General features: G+C 52.1%; 1 protein-coding gene and 1 long non-coding RNA gene across 3 annotated transcripts in view; both read left to right on the top strand.

The window, feature by feature from the left end:
• The window catches only part of NEGR1 (neuronal growth regulator 1), a 175,590-nt gene that overhangs the window by 24,734 nt on the left and 132,046 nt on the right, over nt 1-18,810 (top strand). The gene's annotated exons all lie outside the window — the stretch shown is intronic.
• On the top strand, nt 5,363-6,730 carry LOC144246734 (uncharacterized). The gene is made up of 3 exons (XR_013340404.1): nt 5,363-5,387; nt 5,419-5,449; nt 5,640-6,730. It is a non-coding gene; the product is annotated as an uncharacterized LOC144246734 (long non-coding RNA).

Genomic DNA, 18,810 nt, shown 5'->3' on the forward strand with positions numbered 1-18,810 from the left:
TGGCTCCCACTGCCACAGGGCAGGGATGGATGGGAGATTGGGGATTGGGAATTGTTCCCTGGCAGGGTGGGCAGGCCCTGGAATAGAATTCCCAGAGCAGCTGTGGCTGCCCCTGGATCCCTGGCAGTGCCCAGGCCAGGCTGGAGCAGCCTGGGACAGTGGAGGTTCCCTGCCATGGCAGGGTGGCACTGGGTGGGCTCGGAGGTCCCTCCCAGCCCAGCCCAGCCTGGGATTCTCTGGTTGTGTGGCTGGCACAGGGGCTGGACTCGAGGCTGTCCGTCCCTGGGCTCTGGCCAGGCAGCTCCTGGTGGGTTTTTGCTTCCAGCTCCAACGGCCCCAGTTCCAAGCCCAGCTCTTTGCCATCCTGGCTCACCAGGGCAGCCCCTGCCAGCCCAGTGCAGTTAAACACTGCCCTCCATGGCTCTGCAGCTTTGTGCTCTCCCCTCCACCCCCTGATCCACTCTGACAGACTGATGTGGGCAAACGTAACCAAAGAGATTTTTCCTCATTAGGGTGATGCCTCATTCCTCTTCTGTTGCTTTTCACTCCAGCTTTTATAGCTTGCTCTGAGAAGATTGAGATGTTTTATTCCTACTCCATTAAAAAATAAAACACTGGTACAAACTAAATGTTAGTTTGAGAAACAAAGTGTGAGAAATGGGCTGTGATTGCACTGTGGTGGAAAATCTCCCTATTTTATTGAGACATAATCAGTATGGATCAGTTCTGTGGTGATCACAGCAGCCCAGGGACCTGCAGCCAAAGGGAAAATGTGTGTGGAGAGGCTGCTCACCCTGCTGAGAACCTCACTCAAATGTGACCTAAAGTCTTCCTGATAGGGACTTAGAAAACGTTGTCCTTTGACTCCAGGTCCCGTTCTCTGCAATTCCCACAAACCTGGCTAGTGCAAAATTTCCTGTTCCAGTCACTTACCCCTCTGGCATTAATGGAGAAAGCTCGGCCAGAACTCTTTTCTCATTATGCCTTCCTTAAAATAACAAACCCCAAACCCTCAAGTAAAGAGCTTTTTCTTCCCGAGTCCAAGTGTGTCAGTTCCAAATTCATGGGATTGCTGCAGGTGGAAAGGTTTGTTCCTCCTGACAGCTGTCAGCTTCACTGGGGATGCAAATTAATATTGAAGGACAACAAATGAATGGCAGAGGAAATCTTGAAAATCTGCTCAGCCCGAGACATTCGGGTGCAGACTTTTAATGCACTAAAATATGAATTGCAAGGTAGGCAAATGACTGGGGGATTTGGAGCATTGTGAGGGGAAGGAGCAGATCCCTCTGACAGGCCCAGAGCAGACAAAGCGTTTCAGAGCCCACCTGGACAGACAGAGCTCCCAGGCACTGCAGGCACCGGTAGTTCAGTGCAGGAAATGGAATTTCTGTCATTATCACTCACTTGTTGTTGCTACTTTCCACGGCTAAATTATTTTACCAATATCGGCCTCTCCTGTTTGATGAGAGGAAACAGCCTCATATTGTGCCAGGGGAGGCATGCTCATATCCACCCTTTTATTTTTTTTGTTGTGAATTTTTAATTATTGCCCCAGTGTGCCTGGGAGAAGCTGCAGTTGTCAGATTATCGGTTGTAAAGATTTACTCGTGTTGGAGTGCTGTGGTAGTTTGTGCTATAAAATTCAGGATTGGAGAGCAGCACAGGAAAATTTAGGCTGAGTAATTTTTCCGGATCAATAAGTGCATCCGTGAGCGCGGGCGCAGACGGGGCTGGAGGCTGGAGCCCTCATCCATCACTGACCCCGGGAGCCAGGCAGGGCCAGAGCTTTGTCATGGCAGCCCGGTGCTGGGGACAGCCTGCTCTTGCTTACAGAAAATGAATTTATTGACAGCTGGCCTGCATCGATTGCAGCCCGGCTCTTCCTTGCCAGCGTTTCCCTGCTCTTCACCAGGAACGCTGGGGAAGGGAGCCTGGGGCAGGGCAGGGATTTGCTCTGTGGAAGCCCCGGGCACCTGCAAATCCACAGCTCAGGGTTAGCACCCCGACACCATAAATAATCAACAGCAAGTGCCAGGAGCGCTCCCTGCCCTGCCAGGCTCTGCAAGGTGCCTGTGCCCACACGGCAGCTCCAGCTTCCCGTGGGGCTGGCAGCAGAATATTCCACTGGGCAGGAACTCCTGCTGCTCTTCTCCAGAAGAGATCAATCTGCAAATAGTCATTTCGCACAGCGCTCCCCGAGTGACCTGTTTAGCTTTTCCTGATGTATTTTTAGTTGCATTTTTTAGGCGTAACTCTTGATTTGTGTCTGGTCAACACCGCTCCCTTCTCAGTGCTGGTGATCTTTCATATGTCGTACAGTGAATTAATTATAAAGGGAAAAAAAAAATCTTATGGAATGGACTTTGTGCACGTGTTTATCACTGTTTAGTGAGACAAAATTAAATCAAGCGAAATCTAATGGAATAGAAAATCTGATCTCCCCAAGGGGGTTGCTGTGGTTCCTTGGAAGCTCAACAGGACTCAAGCATGACTAATCCCAAAGGTTTAGAAATAAATAAAAATAAAGTTATTGCTGCTTCCATTGGAAGGGGCTGCTCCCATCCCTCGGAATGACCCTGCCGTCCTCGGTTTACATTGGGTATGCAAATCAGGTAATTAGTTGGCAGCGTGCAATTGCGGGGTTTTGCATGGGTGATTCTGCAACCCGGGCCTCAGGTGCGGAGCGCTCACCGTTTCCACACGTGCCGCTCATTTATTTATTTTAATGCCTTTTTTCCACACGCTGATCTCTGTGTGCCTCGAGACCGGCAGAATCTCCCGTCCCTTGGAAATGCAGGGCTGTGCTGGATTGCAATTTCCCAGGGGAGGGGAGAACAGTTCTCTCTATTTTCACTCCATTGTTTGTAATGGGAATCAGCTCTTGGTAGAATATTTGCAATAAAGAGCTTTGAAATAGATTAAATGCCTGAGGTTCCTCTTGGCCATTAACCAAAGTTGGCAGCCATTTATTGCTTTGAACAGAGCGAGGCAGCAGAGCTAATCCCTCCAACGGAATCGGTCCCTGCAAAGAATGAAGTGCGAAGAGCAGCGTGATGATGTCAAAGTCCTGCCTTGTAGGGATGATGCAGGAATATCGTATTTCCAGCAAGGGCAGCTTTCCTGCAGCCGTGACACTGGCTCCCTCCCTGGGCTCCCCAGGAAGCTTCACCCACACCCAGAACTGCCAGTTCCCATCCACGGTGGACAAAAAATCCATTTCTGGAACACGCACCCGAGTTCATTTTTTGCTGGAGCTCTGGGTTTTTCTAGGCCACCTGCTTACCCTAAATATTCTCCTCTGCAGTCTCTGCCTGTTTACAGCAGGCCCAATTAGTCCGATCTCAATCAGCCGGGTTTAATGAGGCTCCTTTGAAGCTGCATCCCTGGGGCTGAGCCCGCTCCCTCCTGGCAGAGCTGCTCCCCTTCCCCCGGGGTCTGCCCTCTGCCAGCCCGGGGCTCTGCTGCTTGGGCAGAGTGCCGTGGGACGTCAGAGCCTGCGGTGGTGTCCAGGGACAGTGGTGGGGTTGTGGGTGGGGATTGTCCCTGACAGGAGTGGGGATTGTCCCTGACAGGAGTGGACATTGTCCCTGGCAGGAGTGGGTTCCAGGTCCAGGAAATCCTTGGGAAAACTTCAGAGGTGGTTGTCTGAGAAATTAAAGTCATCACCTGGAAAGGACAATATTTACAGTATTCCTCTGCTTCCATTTCACAGCTTCAGTGTAAATCCTTCCACACAAATTTATTATTTACCTTTGTCGCTGGAGACCTTGTCTGGTGTTATTTATCATATATATTGTGTGTGATTATATTTCAACTTCAAATTACTACTGGCAGACACGGCCATGCCTTGGCATCTCTCTTTATTACACTTTGTGCTCAGCAATTCATTTTGCCTGATGCAGCCAGGGCGTCACACGGGCAGGTTCCATGATTTATTGCTGTGCTCCCAGACTTTTTTTGTCTTGAGCCTCCACCTGTTCCCCAGCTGTTATTGGAGCACGTGTCTCACTTTGGGAGGGTTGGAGCTGTGCTGGTGAAGCTCTAATGCAATTCCTCTCTGTAATCCCACTGATGACACGGGGCTCTGTAATCATCACTGGTAATCTCCTTTGTTCTGATGTGTGTGCAACCCACAGCAAATTGCAAATGCTGCCTGCTCTGCTCAGCTGGGCCATAAAAGCAACTCCAGTTGAAGCCCAGGTAGCTCAGAGGTCAAAATCAAGAGCACTAAAGTGTGCAGGAACCAGTGAGCAGTGGCACTGCAGGATCAGGGAACCCCAGGCTGGGCTGGGCTGGGCTGGAGGGGCCTTAAACCCACCTGGGGAGATTTGTTCACTGCATTTGGGGTAAAATTCAAAAGCTGCACCGTGTCTGGTTGTTCATCCTAATTCAGCCTGGGACACCTTGAAGGAAACTCTCCACAACAGGAAGATTTCCTTCCCTCTCAAAGCGTTGCATAATTCTGATTGCATTAGGTCAGGCACGGCCGAAGTGCCAAGTTTGTGCCTTCAGTGAACACGTGGCATCAAACGTGGCAATGCCAGGGTTCCTGCCACGCTGATGGAAAGCTGACTGAGTTCCTCCAGGGGCTCTCTGTGTTTGTCCCTGGGGTGCCAGGGTGGGGTTCAGGACAGGCACTGCCTGCAGCAGGAGCAAGGCTCTGCTTTGCAGTGAGGACTCTCCAACGTCCCAGGCTGCAGTAACCCTGCTGGGGTTTTGGTGTTTGGGCTCCGGGGAGAATGGAAGGACTGGGACAAGATGATCCTTAAGGTGCCAAGCCTTCATTCTGTGATCTGGGAGAAGTTCTCCCTTCCCAACTGTGTAACAGTGATGTTCATGATTTTCAACCACACACTCTGTAAAAGAGCAGAGGATTTCCAGCAAGTCTGGTGTCTTCTGTGCAGCACTGGGGCTGGGCAGGGGCTGCTCCACTTTGGGATTCATTTTTGTGGGGTCCCATCCTGGACATGGGGTCGGGCTGTGGGGAGGGATTTGGGCCGAGCCTCAGCCCTTCTCAGCAGGGTTTGGCCCTGGGGCAGTGCTTCACTCACATTTGGGGAAATGGGCTCAAACACAGATTTTGGGCCCATTTCTGCTGGAAATTTGCACCATAAATTGCATTTTCAACTGGGCAGTAAATGGCATTTGGTCCCTTTTGGGGGACAGCATTCTGTGTATAACAAGGGGGTTTCCTGCAGGCGAGGGGTGAAGTTCCCTTTTTGTGGTCAGGTATTTCCTTTAGGTTCATTTCCAGTGCCAGGTGTTTCCTTTAGGATTGTTTCTATGGCCAGGTGTTTCCTTTAGGATGGTTTCTATGGCCAGGTGTTTCCTTTAGGATGGTTTCTATGGCCAGGTGTTTCCTTTAGGATTGTTTCTATGGCCAGGTGTTTCCTTTAGGATGGTTTGCAGTGCCAGGTGTTTCCTTTAGGATGGTTTCCAGTGCCAGGTGTTTCCTTTAGGATGGTTTCTATGGCCAGATGTTTCCTTTAGGATGGTTTCCAGTGCCAGGTGTTTCCTTTAGGATCGTTTCTATGGCCAGATGTTTCCTTTAGGATGGTTTCCAGTGCCAGGTGTTTCCTTTAGGATGGATGGTTTCTATGGCCAGGTGTTTCCTTTAGGATGGTTTCTATGGCCAGGTGTTTCCTTTAGGATGGTTTCCAGTGCCAGGTGTGATTCCTACAAAGGAATTCCTGAGCGCTGCCGGGGCGGATTTTGGGGACAAAGCGCGGAGCATCGGCCCGGCCCGAGGAGCCGAGGCTGCTCTCGGCAGAGTCAGAGCTCCCTCTGCTTGCAGGCAATTAGCGATGGCGTTAATGACGCTGGCACTGGCACGCCAGGGGCAGGGCTCGAGCTGCTTCTCTCGATGCAGGATGCGGGTGGTGCTGGCACGGGACGTCAGCAGGAAGGTCTCCAATATGTGTGAGGGCTTCCAGTAAATCTGGAGATTAGAGGGAAATTCCTCTCCCTATCTCTGATTTCTTAGTTCATCTCCATATCCCACTAATAGAAATTATAGTACTTATTATTTTAGATATATGTGTACATACATGTACAATAATAATGCAGTAATGCACATAATATTAAATAAATTTAAAAGCAATATATTGCTTCATTCAATTTAATTTCAGGTACAAACTCGAGTCTGGTGTGAATCCCTGGCTTTGGTGATCCAGTGCTTAACACCAGCTCAGGGTACTGCCCCAAATCTCCTAAGTGAGGGATTCTTTTTCATCTCAAAGGAGGAGAGAGCAGGATCATGTGGAAACAATCTTGTTACAGCAGATTGGAAGCGACTGGTGTATTAAACTTGTAAGAGGAGCCTTTCTGGGCTTTAATTGCACAAAGGCCGGGCTGTCACTCTGTGCTGGTGCAGCAGCTCCTCTGGGTTGGTACATGGGGCGTAGCTGAGCAGGGGCTGTGACCCCTGGCAGGGCAAGCACGGCCGTTCCCCGGGTAAGCCAGCTCTGCAAAGGTGTTTTTGTGAATGAGCAGCAGGTTTGTCCAGAGCTGGGAGCGGGACTGGGAGCACCTCTGCTGGGGTGGGCTCTGGGAGTGCCTGCGGGGCTCTTCCCCGAATAGAGCATCCCAGGGATCTCAGCTTGGGATGGAGGGAGTGTGTGTTCCCCGAGCTGGGAATTCTCACTGGGAATTCTGGTGAGAGCTCTGCTGCAGGGATGAGGCTCTGGGAGTGCCTGCGGGGCTCTTCCCCGAATAGAGCATCCCAGGGATCTCAGCTTGGGATGGAGGGAGCGTGTGTTCCCCGAGCTGGGAATTCTGGTGAGGGCTCTGCTGCAGGGGTGAGGCTCTGGGAGTGCCTGCGGGGCTCTTCCCCAAAAACAGCATCCCAGGGATCTCAGCTTGGGATGGAGGGAGCGTGTGTTCCCCGAGCTGGGAATTCTCACTGGGAGTTCTGGTGAGGGCTCTGCTGCAGGGGTGACAGCTCGCTTCCCTTGGCCGGGAGCGGCTGAATTCGACCTGTTCTGGTAAATTTGTGTGATGTCTGAGAGCAGCTGGGTGCCAAGTGTGGCACCATGCAGGGAGAGTCCTTGATTCCTGCTTCCTTGCCGAGGCTGGGCAGAGAGGAGCTCCTGGAGCTGGGCAGGAACAGGCACAGGCTGGGGGTGATGTGCCCTGGCTTTGCAGGAACTCCGTGGTTCTGGATTCTGAAACGCTTCTCCCGGGGCTGCTGGCAGCTGCAGGAGGTGCCCAAGGAATGCACAGCACCAGCCTCTCCCTGACTGCAGAGAAAGTGCTGGAGATCAGGATTTTGCTCTCCTCCTGCCCTTCTGCACCCAGGACTGTTTGGGGCTGGCAGAGCTCCAGAGATGTTGGTCTGTAGAACAGTTGTTCCCTGGGAGACAAAGCAGGTCCCTTGTTATTACATAAAAACCCCAACACAGATATACCAAAAAACCCCACAAACGCACAAAAAACCCCAGCAAAAGTCAACAAACAGAGAAACAACCAACCAATATCAAACCCACCAAACAAACAAGAAATAAAGGCAGAGAGATGGAGAGAAAAAGGCTCCCAGGTGTGTTGTCAGCAGGAGGGGCTGCAGCCCCCTCCTGCTCCTGCCTGTCCTCTCTCCAAGAGGGGCTGGCAGGGGATGGGCTGGCTGTGGAAATTCAAATTAGGCTCATCTGGACCCTCACTGCACAGCAGCAGAGCACCCTGCACAGACTCAGGCAGCACAGGGCACAGCACTATCCCAAAGGATACCCTTGGGAAATGGGACCCCAAACTGGGTTTAACTGGAGGCAAACTGCTGACCCTGGGCTGGGCTGGTGGGCAAAGGCAGGCTGGGAGGCAAAGGGCTCCGTGTGCAGCGGGGAAGGGAAAGCAGAAAATGAGGGAAATGATGCATGCACAAGGAAATTCCAAGAAAATTCCTCTTTCCAGGCTTGGGAAACAAGTGCCATGGAGTTAAATGTGTCCTTGATCTCGCAGCCACGCAGCGAGGCTGGAATACGGATGTGGATCTGTGAGGGATGGTGTGAGCTGAATGGGAATTCCTGGAGCAGCTGAGCCAGCAAGGCTGGCACGGGGCTCAGGGAAACACCGACATGCCCTCTGCATTGGAATTCAGCTCAGGACTGCAAAACAGCAGCCACGGGCACAGTGCAGCACCCCAGGCTGGGAGAGCTGCTGCCCACTGCCAAGGAGGGGAGGCACTGCCCACAACTCACCAAAGTGTGCGATGCCAGTTTATGTCCGTAGTTATAATGGTTATCAAATGCCCAGTTTGTAACCAAATTTACCAAATCTCAGTGCTGCAGTTAGCTATTAATGAGGCTACAGCTGATGTGCACTGAGAGATATTAAAATGGGGGAGACATGGAAAAAAAGAGAGAATAAAAGAGAGAGAGAGAGAGAGAAAGAAAGAAAAAGGAAGAAAGAAAGAAAGAAGGAAAGAAAGAAAGAAAGATTAACAGAAATTTGTGTCCTGCAGGTGTTGCTGTCCATAAGTTTTTGAATGTTCAGGTTACTATTCATTTTGTGGCCACAGTGAGCAAGGGCTGGGAGGATGCTCAGAGGATCAGCAATAACCACCCAAAACAGGACAGGCTTCCCAAACCATTCCAGTTTGAAACAGGTACTCACACTGGTTTCCTTTAACTTGGTTTCTCCAGGCTGAGATACTTGCAGTGCTGCTCTAAAGCAGTTATTGGATTTATCTGTGCCTTTCTTGCCGCCTGCAAAAGCTGATGTACAGCACAGCTCCTTCCCAAACCTCAGGTCAGCAGATCAGGGAATAGCCAGGAGTGCCCCTTGCTGCAGGCAGGGCAGTGTCTGTCTCTCTGGGCACCCTGTGCCAGGGCCTCGCCTCCCTCACAGCAAGAATTCCTTCCCAAAATCCTGGCTAAACCCACTCCCCGTCTGACAGTCACTCCTCCTTGTGTCTGCCAGCATTTCCTCTCTGTTAACGGGGGATGTTAATAAATACAGCTTTGTGTCAGTGGTGGTGGCCGCTGGTATTTGCTGCACAAGCAAAGATTCCTGGAAAAGAAATTAAAATTATCATCAGTGGACATCCCTGAGCTTTCTGAGGAGAAAAACCCCGATTTTTAGGCGGGTTTAATTGTTCTCCAAGTGGCTGTTAGTGAAGAGGTAATTCAGCCTGAGCAGGAGGAGGCTGAGCACAGAGCAGTTATTTGCCATGGTTACCCCGGCCCTGAATGAAGGGACAATTATTCCGAGAGGAGCTGGAGATCCTGCTTGCTTTGCCGTCCTCAGAAGTGCTTTTCCCACTCCTTTGTGCAAACAACCAAAAAGCCAGTTCGGTGCATTTATCCAATTTTAGAGCCCAGTGTTCGTAATTAAGAGTTTGCTGCTGGCCTGGGCGGGGGTGAGGGGTGCCAGGGGTGCCAGGGGTGAGGGGTGCCAGGGGTGAGGGGTGCCAGGGGTGAAAGGTGGCTGGCATGGAAAATCCCCGTGCTGCCCAGCTCCAGGCTGCAGGAGCTGTGCTCTGCTCCCGTGTGTCCCACCAGCCCGGGGATGCCCAGATCCTGTGTCCCAGCTGTATTCTCCTGCTGGGCTGCACAGGTTGGCTCCCCAGCAAAGCTCTGGGTATTTTGGACTGGGGGGACTTGGGGAGTTTTGGCAGGGAATGCTTGGATGAGCTGCCTGGGACAAAACACCTTTACAGCCAGGAGAGCAGGGACATGGCAGGGCTGGCAATGCTGCATGATTCCGGGCTTGTTCTTGGACTCTTTCTCGATTGTTCTGAGGTTTGGAGCCCCCAGCAGCAGCAGCTGTGTTTGAGGGCTCCCTTTTTGTGCCTGGCGTCTTCTGGAGGAGCAGATTCCTGTTGCTCGCACCTCCAGCTCAGTGCCAGCCTGGAGTTCCTCCTCTCTCCTGTCTGCCTCTCCCTCCCTGTTCTCCCTCCCCTTCCCATTCCAGGGCCATTCAGACCAGCCTGGAGCTCCTGGGGAAGGGCAGAGCCAGCTCTGGGTGCCCCTGGCTGTGCTGAGAGAGGCTCAGGGGTGCAATGATCCATGAAAACCCTCCTGGCTGACTTTGCCACGGAACACAGAGACTTCAGTTTGGGCAAAGGCTTCACAGAATTTACCCTCCTCTTGTCTTGCACCCATGTTCAATAGAATGAGTTTGATCAGGGTCACTGCAGAGAGAGAAATAAAAGGAGCTTTTTCTTCTGAAAGAGAAAAAAATTAAATTCATTGTATAGGAGCAGGTTAGGGGCAGGATTTCAAAGGAGCTGCTCCCTTTGGTGACTCCTCCTCTTCCTCCTGTGCGTAGTCAGGAACAGAGGAAAGGAAGATGAATTTGTCAAGCAAATCTGAATTCCTGGGTTCTGTGTTCTCTCAGTCAACAGGAACTCGATGCTTTAGCACTGTAATTAAGTGCTGCTCTTGTCCTTTGGTTTTTCCCAAGAGCCCAGGCCGTTCCTGTTACAAAATGCTTCGAGACAGAACTACGTAAAACATTAGCATGGGTGGTGACTTTTGCTCAGCTTTTATCTTTTAGAAGTTTAGTTTTAATATTTAACAATACTTTAATATTTAATACAAGTGGAGCTGTTGCTGCAGCTCATTCTGCTGGCCCCTCCGGTGCTGTGCTGAGCAGCTGCCCACTAATGGCATGGTTAGGATGCTTGATGGGCTGATGTTGGGCTGGGACTGATGGAGCTGTCGGGGGGCACAGCGGGGCCGGGCCCGCAGGGGCTGCTCCAGCCCCCCAAAGTTCCTCCTCAGCCTCCCTCCACAGCTCTGGGCTGTGACAAAAGCTGTAGACAAAAACGGGCTGTCCTGCCCTGCCTTATCAAAGTCACTGAAAACAGCCTCCTCCAGCGTTCCTGGGAAACTGCAGGGGTGTGGGGGATATTGTGTCTGGGAAACCAGGGAATCCCACACTGCTTTGGGTGGGAAGGGGTCTCAGAGCCACCCATCCCACCCCAGCCCTGGCAGGGACACCTCCACTGCCCCAGGAGCTCCAGCCCCAGTGCCCAGCCTGGCCCTGGGCACTGCCAGGGATCAGGGGCAGCCCCAGCTGCTCTGGGAATTCCATCCCAGCCTGCCAGGGAACTGTTCCCCATTCCCAGTCTCCATCCAGCCTGGCAGGAAGGATCAGGACCTGTTCTCCCAGGGTTTCCTTAGCTGGGTTCCTCAGGAGAGGAGGCACATGGAGCTCTGCCAGCTCCTCCTCCTCGGACAAGCCCGAGGCTCTCCAGCAGAGCACCAGCTCTGGGACAGAGATGGAATTCTCACCAGCTCTGGGACAGAGATGGAGTTCTCACCAGCTCTGGGACAGAGATGGAGTTCTCACCAGCTCTGGGACAGAGATGGAATTCTCACCAGCTCTGGGACAGTGATGGAGTTCTCACCAGCTCTGGGACAGAGATGGAATTCTCACCAGCTCTGGGACAGAGATGGAGTTCTCACCAGCTCTGGGACAGAGATGGAGTTCTCACCAGCTCTGGGACAGAGATGGAGTTCTCACCAGCTCTGGGACAGAGATGGAGTTCTCAGTGTCCCTGGCCAGGTTTCCCTCTCAGGCTTTGTGCAGTCTGGGCTGCGCTGCTGCCCGAGGGCTCCTGGCTCGGAGGAGCTGCAGGATTTTGTGCTGCACGCTCAGGGGTGACAGGAATTATGCACCCAAGAAATGCATCCCCCTATGCACTCCTGGCTTTTTCAGCCCTTTCTCGTGTGAAAAACGCCAATCACTTGGCTTTTAAAATTTTAACAGTTTACTACTAATAAAATGGTTATAAAAATAGTAATACAATTAGAGTAATAAAGTTTAGAGTTAGGACAATTATAAGACAATAAAAAGCAAAGAATTATGGACGTCCTTGAGGCGAGTATCTCATTCAAAAAAAAAAACTCTCCCCACATACATAGTCTCTATTTTAACATTATGTTGGAACCTAAAGCTATATTTAACACGCTACTTAAGAGAATTAATACAGCATAACTTTCTAACATCACACATATAACATTCACTCTAATATTTGTGAAAAGCCAATCATAAAATCTGCATTTTTCACACCCAGAAGATCTCCCTGAGCTCCTGTCCTGGCTGCTGCCCTGGCCCCTGCTCCCGTCCTCCTGCTCCGTGCTCGGGGGCTCGGGCAGTTGTGGGGGATCCTTCCTGCTGTGCCAGGCTGGTTTAAAACAGCACCTCCAGGACTTAGAGCACATTTCTGGCCCCATTGTTTCGTGCTGGGTGGAGACAAAAATCTTCCCTTCTGGAAGTGGCACAGCCACGAGGCATTTAAATATCATTTACTGGGAGAAACTCCAGGAGTCAGCTCCATCTGACAGTTCCAGGCTTAACTCATCTCAAACAGTTTAAGCCTATATTCTATTCCCCAGATATGGAAAATAGAACTAATTTCAACTGATTTCAAATAGTTTAAGCATCTATTTTAATCCCCAGGTATGGCAAAGATAGAAAACTAAACACGGTTGTTATTTAAAATGCAATTGAAAAGGAAGCTAAAATAATAATGATAATAAGGTTCAGACTTTGTAAGGATTATGTGCATAATAGCACAATAAATCTTCAATTTGAGAGAGTTTGCTCTTATTTCCTGATTTAATATCATTGATGTTTTTTTGGAATCACACATGTCTTGGGCTGACATAGAAAAGTGCAAACAGAGAAGCACACAGGAGAGCGTAGAGAACACACAAGATAATGACAAGGAAAATCACAATTATTGGAGGCTCTCCTGTCCCTTCCCAGCTCTGGGCACAGACACAGACCTGGAGTGGCTCCTCCCCAATGTTTCCCACTGCAGACTCCCTTTGCTTCTCCTCTCCAAATATGAAATGGTTTTCCTCCTTGACTTGTAACAAGCCATTCTCAAATCTCCCTTACAGTCAATTAAATTCATTAATTAAAAGCAGATAAAGATCAGTGAGTAGAGGCTGAGCTAATATATGCCTAATATATTGTTGTATCATGCTTTGTCAAACATACCAGTAATTGCTCATTTAATTTATTCAGCATTGCTGATTTAAATATCTTTCTGGACGTTTTGGAGTTAGTTGTCATTTCCTTAATGTCTGCTGGTTGCATATCAAAATGTCACTTTATTATTTCAATACATTATCTGTGACTTGGGTTTCCTTAAAACCTCTAATTGCTGTGACAGTGCTCCCAGAAATACAGGCCTGATGTGAGGTTAGCTCAGTGGTAATGCAAGCAGGCAGCTTCTCTGGCCAGGAGGCTTTGTTTGTGTGTCACCTTGCAGGACTGCAGTGTCCTGGGGACCCTGCAGTGACCTGGGGACCCTCCCTGCAGTGTCCTGGGGACCCTGCAGCATCCTGGGGACTCTCCATGCAGCGTCCTGGGGACTCTCCATGCAGCATCCTGGGGACCCTGCAGTGTCCTGGGGACCCTCCCTGCAGTGTCCTGGGGACTCTCCCTGCAGTGTCCTGGGGACCCTGCAGTGTCCTGGGGACTCTCCATGCAGCATCCTGGGGACCCTGCAGGTCCTGGGGACCCTCCCTGCAGCGTCCTGGGGACCCTGCAGCCTCCCGGGGAGAAGGCAGGCAGGCAGGAGTGCTGCAGGAATTCTGCTGCAGGGAATTCTGCTGCAGGGCCAGCGAGCCCTGCCCTGCCCTGGCTGCTGGGTGTGCCAGGCAGCAGGAGCCAGGGGTCTGCTCTGCCAGCCTGGCCAGGGCCAGCAGGAGCCAGGGGTCTGCTCTGCCAGCCTGGCCAGGGCCAGCAGCTCCTGCAGCCATGAATGTCCAAATTCCCATCAGCCCAAAGACAGACTCTGCTCTCCTGCCTTCCTCCCAGTCACCCTGTTCCTATCGTGGTGTCCCAGTCACCCTGTTCCTATCGTGATCTGTCCTACAATTCACAACAGACCCCAGGGCTGGCGTGTTTGAGAGGGGGATGTCTGGGGACTGGGTGTTTGGGGGGCTGGGTGTTTGGGTTTGGTGTTTGGGAGGTTTGCTGTTAAGGAGGTTGGGTGTTTGAAAGAGTGGCTGTTTGAGGGGTTGGGTGTTTGAAAGACTGGGTGTTTAGAGGGTTGGGTGTTTGGGAGTTTGGGTGTTTGAAAGAGTGGCTGTTTGAGGGGTTGGGTGTTTGAAGGAATGGGTGTTTGGAGTGTTGGGTGTTTGGGTGTTGGGTGTTTGGGAGGTGGGGTGTTTGGGTGTTGGGTGTTTGAAGGGTGGGATAGATCGGAGGGGTTGTGTAGGTTTGAGTGTGGGAGAGAGAAAACAAAAGCTTTTCAGTGAATGGTTTCAGTCCTCATGCAACCTGAAAGTGAAGAGAATTGCACTGGCACCTCTGAATGATAATGATCTGAAAAGTTTTAATGAAATACGTGAACTGGGGGAAGGCCTGCCTGCCTTGTGCTGGCAGAACCAGAGAATCCCAGCCTGGTTTGGGTGGGCAGGGACCTCAGAGCCCACCCAGTGCCACGGCAGGGACACCTCCCCCTGTCCCAGGCTGCTCCAGCCTGGCCTTGGACACTCCAGGGATCCAGGGGCAGCCCCAGCTGCTCTGGGAATTCTATTCCAGGCCTGCCCACCCTCCCAGCCAGGAATTGCTGCCCAAGCTCCCACCCAGCCCTGCCCTCTGGCCGTGGGATCCCTTCCCTGTGCCCTGTCCCTCCATCCCTGGTAATGGTCTCAAATGCCAGATCTCATCCCAGCCCCAGAAAACATCCACCAACAACCCAGTCCGTGACAAAAGACTTTACCTAAAATGTTAAAACAATTATTTTCATAGGAGACAGAAGAAAAAAAAGGATTAAATATTTGGTAAAATGTCAATTTCTAAAGGTCTCCAGACAAATCAATGGCTGGAGCTCAGCAGTGCAGTGTCGGAGCCAGTGGTGAGGAGGCTCAGAGGGGAGCTTTAGGACAGCAGTCAATCTAAATTCCATATTCCCTGATAGGTTTTCACAGAAGGATTTGATTACAAACTCCATGCAGAGGTTGTGGAAATTGTGTGTGTATGCACACGTGTGTACAGAAACAAATGCACAAATTGTATTTCCTGCTTCCCTGGGTGCTCTCTCTGCTGCTTTGCACGGGTATCAAGCACTGATTGTAGCCCATCAGCTTTCTGCCTGGGGTTCTCTAGAGCTCTGTGGGCCTTCAGAATAGCTGGTAGGAGTTGTCAGGCACAGCAAAATATTTCAGCAGTTGGAACTAATTAACTATTGAAGAAGGGGTTTGTTAACTGTGAATGGTGGTGGTTTATTCATTCTTGAATTTTTAAGATTTTTTTTTCCAAGACCCACACAAATGTAGATAAAGCAGTTCCCAATAACTGTTGCAGAACAGTTTGGACTGTCAGTTTGGATGGAATGCCATATGCCCGCTCAGCTGCTCGTGTAATCCTCTCTAGCTCTCCTCAGAATTTACTGCACTGAGAATTGGCTCGGCTCTGGTTTTTACTGGCCACAGGAGCCCTGGGGAGAGGAGCAGTGGCCTGGTGTCGAAGGGACTGTCCCAAGAACAAGTATTTTTCACAAATGTTTGTGGCAGAGAAAGAAGAATTTGCCATTAGAAGCAGTCTGTGGTGGTGAGGGAAGCACTGGGAACCAGCTCAGGTGACCCCCCTGAGCTCCAGTGCCAGCAGGGAGCCTACAGGAGAGATGGATCTTTCCTGTGATGCACTCAGGTCATGGACAAAGGCAGGTTTTAGTCAAATGGATAACATTTAGTGTGAAATCTTGGAGAAAAGCTGAGGAGGGATTCCAAGTCCCTAAACCCAGAGTGTGCCATGGCGCCCGTGCTTGGTCTCCATCAACCTCAGCAATTCTCTGTTCTTTGACCTTTGCGAGTCACTTCTGAGCTTCTGGTTAGCAGCTCCAGCCTTTGGAGAAGGAGACTGAAATCAGCTCTGCCTGTCCGTGCTGGGGGAGCTTTGGGTGGCCCAGCAGAGCAGAGGGGGAATGAGGGATGGGCACCGGGGCAGGAACACAGCAGGGTCCCTGCCCGGCCACGCTGGCATGGGCTGAGACTGCCCTTCCTCCCGGGCACAGCTGGATGGGGCAATCCAGCTGTGCTGGGCACGGGGCAATCCTGTGCTGGGCATGGGGCAATCCTGTGCTGGGCATGGGGCAATCCAGCTGTGCTGGGCACGGGGCAATCCTGTCCTGGGCACGGGGCAATCCTGTGCTGGGCATGGGCCATCCTGCTCTCCTGGGCACGGGGCAATCCTGTACTGGGCACGGAACAATCCAGCTGTGCTGGGAATGGGGCAATCCAGCTGTGCTGGGCACGGGGCAATCCTGTGCTGGGCACGGGGCCATCCTGCTCTCCTGGGCACGGGGCAATCCTGTGCTGGGCACGGGGCCAACCTGCTCTCCTGGGCACGGGGCAATCCTGTGCTGGGCACGGGGCCATCCTGCTCTCCTGGGTACGGAGTGCTCCTGCAGCCGGGGCTGAGCTGCCGTGCCTGGTTTGGCAGCGCAGTGATGGATGCTCGCCCTTGGACCTTGATTTCTGTGTCTGGGAGGTGCATTAGCCCCGGGGTCACCCTCACCCCGAAGGGTCTGCTCGCAGATTATTTTGTTTTTCACCTTTACCATTGCCTGTCCTAATCTGTTTCCTATTCAACCCAAGCATACCCCTTCCGCTGCCTCTTTTCCTTTGAAATTGGCAGTAAACTACCACTGAAAAAATAAGAACATTCAGACATCAGCTTGGAAGTGTGAACACTTTGTTCTCTCAGCTGCAAACACAGTATTTGTGTTATTTTTGTTCTAATTCTCACTTCACTCCTATTAAGGAACAATTTCAGCACATTCACTTCACATTGCTGCCAATTTTCGTGGCATTTTAAAGGAACAACAAACAGGTGCAGACCTTGCAGGAGTCAGAGTAGTTGGCTCGTGGCTTAAATAGGTTTCATGGAGCTCTCCATATTTTTGGGAATTCTGCTGGTGGTCTCAGGGACTTGGAGAGGCATCCTTCCTCCCCGTGGGGAGCCTCTCCTGTGCAGGGCTGGGCTTCCACTGTGCCCAGCATCGCTGCCTCAGCTGCTGCTGGGGTGAGGAGTCATTTCCTGAGGGGGTTGTAGTGAGCAGCCAACGGGACCTGGCCACCCCACCCCGTGCCAGGGATGCACTGCACAGGAAAGGCTCATTCCCAGCCAGCTGGGGTCCTGTGTCCTTGCTCCTTTTCCTCCCGTTGGAACATTCTCAGCTTCCTCCTTGTGATCATTCTCACCCTCTTTTCCATCAGGTTTTCCCATTGGGAAGAGATGCTTCAGTCTGGGAATGCTGGAATCAGGAGGGGCTGGGATCAGGAGATGCTGGGGCTGGGAAGGGCTGGTTTCAGGAGGAGCTTGTTTCAGGAGGAGCTTGTTTCAGGAGGAGCTGGTTTCAGCTGATGCTGGTTTCAGGAGGAGCTGGTTTCAGCTGATGCTGGTTTCAGGAGTGCTGGGCTCAGGAGGAGCTGGTTTCAGGAGGAGCTGGTTTCAGCTGATGCTGGTTTCAGGAGGAGCTGGTTTCAGGAGGAGCTGGTTTCAGCTGATGCTGGTTTCAGGAGTGCTGGGCTCAGGAGGAGCTGGTTTCAGGAGGGGCTGCTTTCAGGAGGAGCTGGTTTCAGGAGGAGCTGGTTTCAGCTGATGCTGGTTTCAGGAGGGGCTGGTTTCAGGAGTGCTGGGCTCAGGACCCCCTCCCATTCCTGCACACAGCCCCAGCTGTGCTCCCCAGGCAGGGAAGGTGCCTCCCCCCGGAGCGGGGTGCTGGGCAGCCCTGGCCCCTCCTGGGGTGCTCCCCAAGAGCCAGCCCTGCTCCCCAGCTCTGCTGGCTGGCACTGCAGCCCTGGGCAGAGCATCTCTGCTCCCCGGGCTGAATCACAAAGGATGCCAACACCTTTGGAAGGGAAGTGAGCTTGCTAATTTATTTACCCCTGGACTGGAGGTCCTGGAGCGTCTGCTCGGGGCTGTTTTGGCAGGTGCTGGTTTGGCAGCAGTGGGGAACGTGCAGGCTGGGATCTCTCTTTCAGACAGCTCCACGAAGGATTTCAAGCTAGATGAGGCTGTTGTTGTGCAGGGCAGGAATGAACAGAGGGCAGAGCTGCCAGCTCGGTGATGGGTGTGGATTCGGGAGATGATAAATGGTGGGATGCAGAGCAGCAACTCAAGCCTTTGACAGTGTTTATAATAAAAAGACAGTTCATCCTGCATCAAAGGCCTCTGGAAAAACACGCAACAGCTCTGGAAGCAAGGCAAGCACTCCTCAAGAAGGAGCAGAGCGTTTGAGGAGGGTTTGACTCGCCTGGCTGAGGGCAGCCCTGCAGTAAAGGTGGGTGGATGCTGAGGGCTCGCAGCCAGCCCTGCGGGTGACACCTGTGTGACACGGGACAGGGAGTGCTGGCATTGACTTGATGGGCACAGGGCACTGCAGGCCAGGGCTGCCCCGAGGGATGTTTAATTGCCACAGAAATCCCCGCTGGGCACGCTGTGCCCTGCCCAGAACCAGGGCTGAGCTCATTCTGGGAGCAGGGCCAAGCGCTGCTGGAGCTGCTGTTGTTCCCTGCTGGAGGTATCACACCACGCAGGAATTGCTTCCAGAAACCACAGCAGGATTTCCGCGGGTGTTTTGGAGGTGGGTTTGGGTTAGGCCACCCTATCCTCCAGATAAAACCGGATGTGAATGGGTGAAGTCACAGGATCCCTGAGGCTGGAAAAGCCCTCCCAGGGCACGGGGTCGGAGCTGGGGCTGATCCCAGCCTGTCCCCAGCCCAGAGCCCTGCCACGGGCCTGGCTGAGGGAAGGTCCACGTGCACTCCAAGGTGGGAGGCAAATCTGCTGGAACGCCACGGGGACACTGAAGTTAGTTTGGTATTTCAGATGAAACCACATGGA

Source organism: Lonchura striata, chromosome 9 (genome assembly GCF_046129695.1).
Source record: "Lonchura striata isolate bLonStr1 chromosome 9, bLonStr1.mat, whole genome shotgun sequence".
Lineage (NCBI taxonomy): Eukaryota > Metazoa > Chordata > Aves > Passeriformes > Estrildidae > Lonchura > Lonchura striata.